Source organism: Aulonocara sp. 'chitande type north' Nkhata Bay, linkage group LG16 (assembly GCF_057382095.1).
Source record: "Aulonocara sp. 'chitande type north' Nkhata Bay isolate Kocher_YH1m ecotype deep benthic linkage group LG16, A_spYH_male_GT1.1, whole genome shotgun sequence".
NCBI classification, from domain to species: Eukaryota; Metazoa; Chordata; class Actinopteri; order Cichliformes; family Cichlidae; genus Aulonocara; species Aulonocara sp. 'chitande type north' Nkhata Bay.
In genome coordinates, this window is record NC_141359.1 from 36,686,802 (window position 1) to 36,700,696 (window position 13,895).

Below are 13,895 nucleotides of genomic sequence, written 5' to 3' on the forward strand. Positions count from 1 at the left end.
TTTAGTGTGACTGTGACATGCCACACCATGGTGCACTGATATATTCAGGTACTTTAAAATAATCTGCACTACATCACAAAATGTTTATTTTCTGATGACGAACATTGTCTGCTTTTCTCCCTCTCCAAGTTACTGAGTTACTGTTTGCCTTAAATGCAGTCAAGCAAGCTGTGCATTTTTTGAGGGGAGAAAAAGGATTTAGAAAAACAACTCCCAAATCAGTGCAATATATCAGCTTGGATGCAGTTTATGACTGTATTACGGTGCACAATTATTTTCATCTTCTCATGCTGAATTGGGTTATAAAACTGACAGAAATGTATACCATGGCTGGAATAATAGATTCCCAAAACAGTAATAAGAATGGGAGGATGAAGATTTAAACATCAACAGAACAAACACTGGAGTGCTCAGCAGAAATGCTGCAAAAACCAATAACACTGGTGTGATTAGGCTGGCAAATGCAAGGTTTCAAGAATTTAAATTAGACTGATGGCTGTGTTCATGGTATCATCTGCTGCCAATGATATAGTCTTAATTAACCCATTAAAAAGCAGTGGTGTGTATTTATGTCCATAACGAGACTTTTCAGAATAAAGGAAGCACATTATTGACAAAATGCTATCCCCACCAGCTCACTCTGATCATTATCACAGCAGCATGATTCATTATTGTCATTTGCCAAAACTACTGCAACTTGTCAACACTCTTGTGTAATGTGGGCATTCATCTCATTCACCCACGTAGTACACAGAAAAAGCAAGGAGAGGGTACTATTTACACATCGTGTGCACATTTTGGTTCTGTGTTTTTTTGCAGCAAAATCATCAAAACAAAAAAAAGACACAACAAAAATGTGTCTAAATGGAAATGGAAATATTAAAATAAAAACCAGAAAAAAATGAAGAAAAGAGAGCGAGATGGTCTCTCAAAAATCAGGTCAGATCATTAGTCTGGGTTTGAAGGCAGTCAAAGTTGAATATTCTGCTCACCAAACATGGTTTCTTCATTTTTATTTTACACTTGGGTATTCAGAGAGTTGATTCATATGCTAAAAGACAGACATGCAAGTTTTTATTTTATTTTATTTTTGTAAGTTACTGGCAGAAAAAGGACATGTGACGTGGACTTGATATTCAATCAATTATTCAAGAACTTCTGTCAATTTTAAACTGAAGAATAATACAAACACAAGATATAATTGCAAATCTGGGAAATTACATTGTTATTTGAATCAGTAATTGATTGTTAATGAACCACAAAACATTGTTTTAAACACTCAACAATTCAAGCAGAACTCTTTGTCCCCCCACATACTGAAAAACAAGATGTTAATGACAGTAAACAATGGTAGAAGATGTTTCCTAGATAATCAGCCTCTGTTTTTTTTTATCTTACTCCTGAATATATGTGTGGTTGCCGAGCTGTTTTTGTATTAATTGTGTTATTTTAGTTCTCCCAGGGGATTTGTTTTTTCTCACACGATTTTTTTTCTTTTCTTTTGGCTTAAAGCAGCTGCGACAGATATCCCAAGGAAAATGAAAGCTGCCACCGCCCAGCTAAGGATTGTCTTGATTTATCTAAGGCAGATAAAGGACCTACATTACATGTCAGTTTAATGATAAACATCACAAAAGTCGTGCTTAAAAATGAAAAAGCAATCCCAAAAATTGCCACAACATAGCTGTTGTCACAATCACATGAGTTTCATGAACTCACCCAGAGAAGTATTCAAAATGTTTCTGAGAAAAAAGCATCCACAAATAATAAAATTTGTTCTCTCCAAGGAAATTTTGTTTCTTTCTTTCCAAGTTAGAAAGCAGTTCACACACAGAAACACACAACCATACAGCTACAGAATAAAATGCAGAGTTGAATTGTAAAATTACACGGTGTACATTTAACCCATAGTTACACTCAAAAATGTTTAACTGTATCAAAACAAATGTAATAAAAAAGGCACAGGAAGCTGAGTTGCTTGCAGAAAAAGCCTGCAGAGTCACTGCAGGGGAAAGTCTGGTTAGAGCGAGAGCAGTGCCTGTACAGTGATTGTATCATTACAGGCACTTACAGGAAAAAGCTAAATTCAAGCAAGGTTTTAACAAAGAAGGAGAAGAAGGATGTTTTCCCCGCTACATAAGGCCGCGGTGTGTTGCACAACTCCTGCATGTTTGAGCAATTATAGAAAATCTGATGTTGCTCTTTGACTGACAAAGTGAATAAAAAACATAATTCCTATAACGTCAAATGGCCTGCCTTTGTATAGTGCTTTACACAGTCACTAAGGACCCCAAAGCGCTTTACACTACATCCAGTCATCCACCCATTCACACACTGGTGATGGCAAGCTACATTGTAGCCACAGCCACCTAGAGATATATATATATATATATATATATATATATATATATATATATATATATATATATATATATAAATAAAAGTTTATTGAACAGAAGAAAACTGTAAGAATCCAAAACTATTTCAGTGCTTAAATTACTTGAACCTAAATATTTTTGCTTTCATGTTGAGTCAGAGGGTTTAAAATTTGTACTTTTATATGTTTCTTCTCCAAAAGCAAAAACATATCATTTAATAATCTGTATATGCTGAAAAAAGATGGATATTTTTACAGTTAATAATAAAGCACTTCAAGCATCATGTGATTCAAGTGAGGTTTTAGAAGCTGTGGAGCGCTAACATCATTCACTACCCACCAAACATGTCTAAACACTCTAACTTATTCAGACATCAATGAAAGGAGAAGGATTTTACACAATCAAAACATTTTAGATGTTTTTTTCTGATATTTTGCATTTAACAGAAAAATAGTTGAGCTGTACTTTCTATAGAAAATAGATTTTCAGAAAAAGAGGGATTTGTTCTCCATTTTGAGATGAAAAGTAAGACTGTCTAGGGTATCTACCTGTCTTTTTCCCATGTGCCTGCAGGGACAGACAGATAGTGACATCTTATAATCAAGGCTACATTTTACACTAGCTGCTTCTCAGCAACTTGAAAAGTTCTGCTGTTTATTATAATTGAATACTTTAACATTATTCATGGTTAGTAAAGACCATAGGGTGTTTCAAAAAAGGGTATGCTTAAGCTGAAAAGCTCTTGCAGGCAAATATCCAGTGACACAAATATTATAAATAATAATTAAGTTGCATCAGTTTGTTTTGTATTAAATGTTCCTTTTGAAAGCTCCAACATTTCACAGCTGATTTTGTTTTATAAGCTAGCACACCCTCATCTTCAAGACTACTATTATCCCCGTTGACACCCCTCCACCCACTCTGCACTATATTTTACATACTCCTCATACTCTTACCCCTACCATTGTGCCAATTTCTTCACCTTCCCTCATCAACTGAAGTCCAATTCCCTCCTTCTCGGCTTCAATCGCCCACTTTCCTCTCTTTATGATTTTCCACACCCATGTCAGTCTTTTTACTCCGAAAGAACGCAGGAGGCGTGTGATAGATGTATGTGCAGGGAACACGATGACAGAAGTGAACAACTAACCGTTCCAGGGGTCCATATTTCCTGTGCCCAGAGGAGCAGGTGGGAGGGAGCTCAGCACAGCAGGATGGCCTTTTCTCAGTCCCTCTGAAACCACAGTTTGTGTGTGTGCAAGGTACATGTATGTCAATGCATTCACATGCATGCATGCCTGTGTGTGGTTTCCAGGACCATATGTTCACATTTAGCTCCCTCCACATCTGTGCTGGCAACAATAGCAGCTCACCCCACAGGAATGACCACAGTCTGTCAGGGCTCATCAGACAACTCCTAAATTTAAATGATGTGGACGTTTGAGACCCCAGCTCCGTTTCATTGCTTTACAACGGAACCCAGTCACCTTTGCCCCATACAATCAACTCCATTTTCTGCTCACAAAAAGTGCAGATCTACCAACCATGAATAAGGTCTAACAAAATTGTGTTCCCTCGGGTGATCTTACAATGATGAGATCATTTTTTATTCATTTTCAGCCTGATTAAATGTGAGAACATGGTGATTCTGCGTTTTATGTTCATTGTCTGGTTAATTCAAACCAGCTGTAGAAAGCAGAATCCATAAAATTACAGTTTTGGCTATAGATTAAGAAGAAGTATTCAGTGAGTAGTTAGAACAGGCATGCAAATTAGTAGCACAGCTCAACGAGTGGGTCAATGGTCTCACAGAGTGATATGATCCTTCCCTTCTTTCAGTTTAATCTGAAACTGTATGAATCAGTAGGTATTCCAGTCACCTTTCTCAGTATAAGTGTAGGCTTCTTTAACCCTTAGTTATGCCACCTTTCAACTTTATTGCAGTTAATTTAAGGCACACTTCCTGCTTCACAACTATGGAAATCATTATGTCACTTCCATACAGAAGCAGAAGAACCTCACAACTATGCAAACATCAAATGCCGGATATAAAATCTGATTTATTCAAAGATCAAAAATAAAGAGATGAAAGAAGAGCTTGCCTTTTGTTCACACTGATGACAAAAAACATATATTTCTAATGTACTGAATGCAAGCGGTAATTTACTTTTTGTTGTGTGGATTCCCATTCAAGGTGAGTTTAACAATCCAAGTAAAAGACGCTCAGCTCCTCTGAGCTGATTAGAGTATAATGGCCTATTGAATGGCATCATTTTATGGCTGGGTTGCTTCAGATAAGATAGAGAGCTAAGACACTCTTAAAATGAATCTCTCATTAGTTATTTCATTCCACCCTGGTTTTGGCAAGAATTTTAAAATAATGCACAAGGCCACGTTTAACATGAAAAGTAGATGGTCTTGGATTTTTTTTTCTTTCATATATGCATCTATTTTGTGAAATTGCTGCTTTAATTTACACTCAAGTACCTTCTGCACTGTAGAAAAAAAAGACAAAAATAGAAAATGTCCTGGTTTTCTGCCAGCATATTATCTATTATACTTAAATTTATGGGAAGAAACGGTAAGAATTAAATGCACTGTTTGGAAAAGCATTTGTATAAATTAACATGGAAAATTCCTTTATTTTAAAATAGTTTTTCTGGTATCATATCAGCTATTACATACATCAGAGCTGCTTAGAGTTTATTTTACTTACATTGAGTTTTTAACAGTTTTGGCCTACTTATCTTATACCTGACCATTTTCATGGTAAAGGATTTTGACTTGCTTAGTCACTTAACACTTGTGAATCATTCAAGCATAAAAAACGACATCTAACCCAAGGGATGAACCAGCGTAAACATAACAGAAAATTCAGCAAAAATAAAGATTTAAATTGTATCTTTGGGTACTTTCTTTTAATCAGCCTGTTGCCAAAACCCCCCACATAATTTCTTCACATCGCTTTAGCCTCCCATGCCTTTACGTTAACACAGTTTGACAGGCATGACAGTAGTTTTACACCAACAAAGTGTCAAAAGATGCTGTTACCAAAAAACTTGTGTATCTTGACGTAGTGTGCAATGTGACCTTATAAAAATGATTAAACTGACAAGTAGAGATAAAGAAATAATAAAGAAGTGGCAGGGCTAAAAAAAAATAGCACCTATGAGATACATCTGGACCTTCAGTAGATCTTTTTACTGTTCACCAAAGCTCCATCAGAAATAGTCTCACTGGCAGGATTTTCATGATGACGTTTTCATTCAGTTATATACATTACAATTAAGCCTGAGAGAGTTCAAACTGTGTTGAAGAGTAAAAGTGATCATATCAAATATCATTTACTCTGTTTTTGCCTCATACACTATATTTCTATTTATGTTTGCTGGTTTCACCAAATAGCTTCACCAGTTTCCCATTTTCCAAACAAAAACAAAGAAAAAATTAGGTGGTAATTCAAGACTTCTGGGCAGGACTCTGTGTTGTATTCTGACTGTTTGGAAATGGGATGCTGCGTTGAGTGGTGGAAAACCATGGGTGCCTGTTACGTTCCCCTGGGGGGTCTAGGCGTTAAGGGGGAAGCAACAAAAGTGACCGGGTCAGAAAAAGGAGTCAAGGAGGCGAAACAGTTAAATAAAACAGTTTTATTGAAGTAATTCAACTAAAAGAGACGGACAAGCCGCTATCACCATAAAAGTAACACAAACAAAACTCAGGCATTGGTCAGTAATGCAAAATGTCAAAAGGAAAACGCAGCTCACTAGCTGACAACCACAAAAACACTCAGCTCACTAGCTGTAAACCACACAAATGGCACTCTGGCCCAGAGCTCACCCTGCTCTGGGCTTAAATACCCTTAATTGCTGATGGGAGTAGTGGGACACGCCCACACAGGCACCCTCAAGAGAGAGAGAGAGAGAGAGACTAGGGCCGTAACAGTGCCTTATTATAGCAAAGCAAAATAGAAATAAATAAAAAATACTTATTAAAATAACACACAGTTGGTTATCTCGCTTGTTAGACAATGTATTTAATATATTTAAAAAAACACATGAAATTAATAAAAACATTGTAACACAGAAATAAAGTCTTACAGAAACATATCTTTTTTAAATTAGAATAATAAAATAAAATAAGACATTTTTTTTTCATCTATTTTGACTAATCTGTATCGACACTTTACACTGTATTACTGACCGACTGTTTTCTGTGGAGTGTGTCCTTTCAGTATGCTGACAGACAGTAAATGTTAACTAATGAGCACTGACAAACACATGGTATCACTCCTGCATGCCCAGAACTGTCAAAGCAGTAACTTGGAAATATAAAAAATCTAAGACCACAAAATAATGAAATAAATGTAGCTACAAAATAAAGGCTTGATCAAATGAGCCTGTATCCTAGGGGACAACATCTGTGAGAAAATCCTTGTTTTTCACCAGAATAGGTAATTATAGGCACATGGCATATTTTCACGTGGAGCTGAACATTATGTGGCAAACAAACGCTGAGATCAAATGTTGCACATATATTTAGTGGTGTGATAAATCCTCACTGTTGACAGCCACTACACCTCATGTACTAAATGACAGAAGCAACATTTCACACGTATTCTTCAAACTGAGCAATTTCTTCAAGTCTTAAAACATGACATAATAACATAAACTATTCTCAAAGAAATAATACAATATGAGAAGTATCATTGCATGACATGATGTAAGGATGATGATCTGAAGCGCCACATAGATACAAATAACTATTTTTAAGTATCTATGTAATTTGGTAACAATGTCCCTCCATATAATCAATACCTGTGTCTAAGATAGCAACGTGCTCCCTTCGTCGTGTAGCTCTCAGCTGGCAGTCTCCTGTCTCAACTGCATTTATCTGTTTATTCAGATTCTGGTGTGGAGACAAATTACCGCAGAGAGACTAAACCAGTTCATCATTCTTAGATTAATTAATAGTGGATTGGAGTCATTAGTCACCTGCTTCAGATGTTATCAGCCCATTAAATATTCGTTATCAGTTGTTGTCACTCCCACAGATTAGCTAGAGTGCACCCTCCTACACTTACTAGTAGGCTCAATCAGCTGTTATCACCTCGTTTCATAGTGTAGGTGTCACGTTCCAACAGCTTAAAAAATCTGCATAAAGAGGCGTAGCGGAGTCATGTCTTACTGGACTGTAAACTCGTGAGTGTGAGAAGTGGAGCTAGTGATAGAGTTGCCGCGTCTTTTCAATTATTCTTGTCACCATTGTTTACAAAAACCAGTGGGTGATGTTGGGGGTTTTTTTTCCCAGTCACTATCCTGGTGCTTTAAAGGCAGGTGTGATGTGCCAGGGGTGGATCTGATGAAGCTGCACATTCATTGGCTCATGGCTTGTTAGTCACAAATTCAACACCACTACTGCACACCTTTGCCCCTTTCACCAGGCCGAATCCACAGATTCCAGTCCCACTCAGTAAAATGAACACACATTGCTCATTTTCTGTACACTACAGAGTTACTATCAGTCCAGCTAATAAATGCTTTCATTCACAGGGAAATGGCAGTGCAGGAGGGATGATGTGGAGCCATCAAAGCAATATGTCATGCATACAATTAAATATTGTGAAAATGTTTGTTTCATAACTATATATCTTTCAAGTCATCTAGAAAAGGAGAGGTATGTGGAGAAATGTCAGCACACATGAAGATCACAGCATTTTTCACCAGTTGTAAAACATTTATGACACCGGTACGTAAATTGTGTTACTTTTGCTTAGAGGATGTCAGAAGTGATGGCTGCGATCCAGCCTCAATTCTCTGTTCCTGTGGCCTGAAAAAGATTCATTTCTTCTCAGAGAGTATTCCTAACAGAGCTGGGCTCTTCATGTTTCCCAAGACCACAGACAGGGAAGTAAAAAATGATACAAGCACAATATGTAATGAATTAATTATTTCTTTTAAAGTGGACTGATATTGTTCCTTTAAATCTGTCCTTGGTAATATATCGCTCTCCAATGCATTCACACTCCTTTAATGACACATGTTCAATTAAAGTTTGTTGCCTTTTTATGCTTCTTATTGCAGATGAATACCAACCATGCCTAGTATTACTTCACCTTTCAGACAAAGCAGTGAAGATGGGTTAGGGAAAGGACGAGGGCACACTCTGGCTGTCTGCACAGAATTAAAATGTCAGACTACACCGCTGAGTCTGTGACCTCTTAACCTTGTATGCAAATCATGTGAGGGTTGACAGTGAAGAAGGTGTTGGGCTCCTGGGAGGAAATAAAGCTGTTAGACCCCTTAGGTGGTGAAATTCAGGATTAGGTTCTATATGGACGTTTCAACATGATAAGAATTTGTGATACTGGAGCAGCCTACAGACTTGAGTCAATTTATTGTATGATTAAATGTTTAGTTTTTGCACAAGTAAACTTCACACATTTGAAATAAGATATTAGATCCTGGCTATATTTTAAAAAGAGTATTCTATTTCAGCTATTGTCCACTTGCACTGAGAACAAAAGTTACTCTCTGGTTTTCAATTAGAACAGGATGTTTTCTAAATCACCATGTGTTGCAAGATGTTCATCTTACTTGATCTGACAATTAAGTGTTTATCTAAAGAAAGGCACCATGACAAAATCAATGTGTTGGGCAAAGCCATTGATATCCAAATAAAGATAGTCAATCGTGCTTTTGATTGATATCCCAGTTCTGTTTGTGAGTTGTGATGGATTTCCCTTGGCTCGCTCAGTTTTTGCCTTTAAGCAGTGCTATTGATTCACAGGGTAATGAATCTGCCTAGTGTCACTTTTCACGACAGCTGTCACTCCCCAACTCTGCACATCAGTCCCAATCAGGGGAGAGAAAAAGGGGAGTCCGATCGATTGACGTTAATTATGCGGATATAAGGAGGGACGATGCACATTGGCGTGTGTCTCCTCCAGAGGAGTCGATAAAGGTCAGGCAATTAGTTTTCCCCCACAGTTTTTTTTTCCCAGGCATTCAATATTGTCACGCTGAAGATGGAAAGCACATCTTACACATCTCACTTTAACCTCGTGCTGTAGATCTAGGCACATGTTCATAACCTTTAAAGCACAAGATTGTCGTGTCTGGATTCATCATTGGGATGAATATTAAAACTTTCTGGTTGGTGTTTTTGGATTTTGGGGTGTTTTTTGTTTTGGATTATGGTAACGGGAACATTTTTCATTTACATTCTAGTAAAAACTGGGCTTTTTGAGGATAACTGATGGCTATTTCTTTTTTCTTTTTTTTTTTTTGCGCCTGTCCCGTTTGGCTCTTTTGCCATCAGAATTGTTGTCTAAAGGCGAGGAAAGATGCCCAACGGATTTACTTTACCAAATTGACCATCCCAGCCTTGCCGTAATGGTCCATTTGATTCACCTTTTATTGTTTATTTTATTTTCACTTACTGAATACGGGACAGACTTGACTGGGGGAAAGAAGGGGAGAAAGAAAGAGGGAAAGAGAAACAGCTGAGAAGAGGGACGGGGGAGAAGGGCAAAAGACAAAAACCAACAGAATGAGCAGAAAAAAAAAAGAAATAAAAAATGCATATATCGATCACCTGGATCACCTGCTGAGAAAGAAAAAAGAAAACAAGCAGAAGAGAACGAGAGTAATAGAATAAACAACATCACAATGATATATGGGAATATGACAGTAAATACTAAATGTTAAACATTATTGTGCAGCACGTAAGATCAACAGAACACAGTGTGCTTTGAGGTAGGAGCCAAAAAGGGTGTAGTTTGTGTGTGTGATCACCCGTGTGTACACCTGTGAGCATGGACGCGCTTGTTTTTTTAAAAGGTTCCTTCATGTAATGATCTGCTAGAGGGTGTGGGGGAGCCACAGCCCCGTCCTCCAGGGCATGAAGCAGGTATGGAGGAGATCAAAACTCCAGACATCCAGAGGCCCCCAGAACACAAGAGACCATGGAAGACCAACAGAGGGGCAGCTGAGGAGAGCCCCAGATGAGGGCTCACTCAGCAGCCGCGGAGCAGAAGCCAGGGGGGGTTGCAGTGACGCGCCCGTGAGCTCCGCCGGCAGCCAGCCGTGCCTGAGTGACCGAGCCCCAGGCCGAGAGGCCGGGGGCACCCCACCTCCGAATTGGCCCGAGCGAGCCCCAGGCTCCAGGCCCCGATAAGCGGCCGCCAAGGAGTAAGCCGGTGTGTACCTGGACGCCCATCCCGGACACAAAGAACCACCAACGCACCGATGTCTGAGGGAGTCCGCCACTGGCAGGGGAAGTGGTGGTAGGGGGAGATAGGCCTCCAAACCTTGGAGGGCCTGAGATGTCCACAGAGAGGTGGCGCCTGACACCCAACCTGACATATAGACACAGACATACAGGCACACACAGATACAAACATCCATTCCCACCCTCATGCTCTCATATGCACTTACTCCACACTCAACCAACGTGGAGACAGACATAAAGAGACGCTGTACACACGATCACACTCCCCAAGCGTACTCTACAAACCGGGTCTAGGTACCCTTGCCCCTGGAGGGGGAACTGCACCCAGACCCAGGTGGTGTTACCCTTTTCCCTGCGGTGGGGGGAGGCAGACCGCCCCGACTCCGCAGCAGCAGGGAGGCCCCACACTCCAGACCGCAGTCGGACGGCCAACTCCTCCTCCTAGCCCCCCCCCCGCTCCAGCAGGTCGCAGAGAATGGGGGTGAGAGAAGACTCCAAACCTCCCTCCACCCACTCATTGTAGTGTTGATGCATATGTGTTCTAAGGTGCATTTAAAACCCAGGAGGGCATGGAGCTACCTGCCAGAGAGCAGCAGGTAAGCGCATAGTCCCTCCTGCTAGCCCTCAATGGCTACGTGTATTTAAAATTGAGGGGTGGGCAACGACGCCAGGGGTGGGGTGTACACCCTGATGGTACTTTGGATTCCGTGTATCGTGCCCACCCCCAAGATCCTATATGTATGTGTAATGAGAGTGTGAGTAATGTGAATGTCTATGTTGTGGGATAAAATTGAGGCAGAGGCAGCCAGAAGGGGACAGAGGGGGGTGGCCTCCTCTGCACCCTGGTGACATACCCCTACTCCAAGGTCCTGCATGTGTGGGTGGTTGTAGTGGAGCGGGAAGAGGGAGGCAGCTGGAGATGGGGAGGGAAGGAAGGGAGGGGCAGGTGACCCTTCCCTGGGGCCAGCTCCCCCGCTGACCCCAGTAGGCACCCCCATACTCCGCGACCCGCCAGGGAAAGGGGGCCCAGGCCCATCCAGACCAGGGCAACTGATGGCTATTTCATATAGTATGAGTTTATGCATAAAAATCATGAAATCTCAGCTACCAATCACTAACAAAACACAAAGCTCTGAGCAAAATTCTGAAAGACTGTAAAAGTTACTGAGCAAATGAATCAGGCTAAGTAATGCACTTCATATACTTCTGTCACCACATAGTCTTGGATAAAAAGTTTTCACTTAAAAAAATAAATTCAAGATTAGTTGTATATTTATTGATGTCTCTATTTAGCTTTACCGATATGCATTCTGTATGTGTAACAGCAATAATAAAGAGCAATGCATGAAGAGGCATTGCAACCTTTTTGTGAAATGTATATATTCCTAGCCTGAAGTATTTTTAGAGTTACACATTTGCTTTGTCTGCACTGTGCTTCAGCACATTCAATTTGAAATAAAAATAATGGATGCTACATTAAAATGCCAAGTCTTAGCTTTAATTTAAACAGGTTTATGCTGTGCTGGTGATATAACCCTTTTCATACAAGGTCTCTAAATATTTAATATTTGTGGAAAAAGAACTGCGTGGATTCTTTGACCAACACGCATCAGCAGAAGTTCTGTATCTTGTCTTGTGATTCTCTCCTGGGCATTCACTGCAGCTATCTTCAGCTCTTGTTGTGGGGTCTTTCTGGCTTTCATCTGGTCTACACTAGTTGAAATGTAGCTCAAATGACAGATTGAGATCATGTGACTGAAGTCAGTTAAGGACATACCAGCACTTCACCATGAAAAGCTCTTCAGTTGCTTCGGCCGCATGATTGTTTTCCTGCTGAGTGATGAAATGTTATTTAAGTAGCTTTTAAGTATTTTACCAAGCATGAGCACAGAGAAAGCTCTTGCACATGTCTGCCTTTATCATTGTGTCTGTGCCAGCAGTGAGACTTCACCCATGGTCTGTTCAATTGGCAGCCATACATACTAAAGACAGAACAGAAGCGCCACTCTTTGACAGATGTACTGATATACTTTGGGTTCTGAGTTTTTCTTTGTATTTTTCTCTCTATATTTCTCCGTTTTTATTTCATCAGACCATACATTTTTTTCCATAGTTCTGTAAAATGTAATCTGACCTTTCTGTTTTTGAAATGTGCTGGTGTTTTGTTATAAATCCACTGAGGTCACTGAATGATTTGTTGATTGTCGACAAGAAAACCTGACTTGCTTTTTGTTCTCTCTGCATGCAGCTAATTAAGAAAAAGGTGTTTTTTTATTTTCCTCTGTATGTCTGTTTTTATTTAAATTTGGCATACTGCTTTGTTATCCCTGAAAGAAGATTTTAGGTTTCGTTTTAAGATTCTTTATTATCTTCTTCTCTTGCATGGCCAAATTGTTTGACCTCTCACATTTATATACATTTGAGTTCAAGTCAGTTCAGTTCATAGTAGTACAAGCGGAGCCAGTATGATGAAATATGTCGTATCAAACAGGACATCACAACACAACAGTGCAGAGAAAACAGCATCATACAATGTAGTATAGTTACAGCAAACACAGTACAATACAGTACCACAAAATACTGTAAAAGATAAGTTACAAATAAAAGCACAACATTTTTGACTTATTGGCAGCCAGTTATTACAACTCTGCTTCTATGACAAAAAACAAACAAAAAACCCATCAAGTCTCAAGTGAGCATTCTGTGCATGATGTGAAAAAACAAAGACAGACACACACACACACACACACACACACACACTGTTCATTAAGAAAAAATTACATAATCATTACTGAACCTTTGCAGTTTAGTGAGAGACAGATTTTTACCTGACAAAACAGTCTACAGTCTACAGTCTGCTCTGTTTATATATGTCGTGTCTGCCATGATTACAGTTCCATGTAAATTATCCCCACCGTTGTCTACACCTGCTGTATGTAAATCAGTGTAATGTTCAGTTATCAAACTAGTCTAAATGGCCGATTCTCAGAATGGACCGAGGCAGACCTGACTCTTCAGAAGCACTGCATTAGTGGCGAAAAGCAAAAATGTGACTAAAGAAAGTGATACATTACACAATGCTATTTTATGTTGAGTCTATTCTTTATTTTTTTAAAGCAGTTATGAAATTGACTTTGTGAAATGGCTCAAACATGAAAATAACAACCGATAACTACAACTCATTTTTGAAATGTTGGCCATTTTTCATACGCTAACAGATATAAACTGTTAGTGTAATTATTAATGTCTCTCTCAGACAAGCCTGTTCCCCATCAAGACCATGCCCAA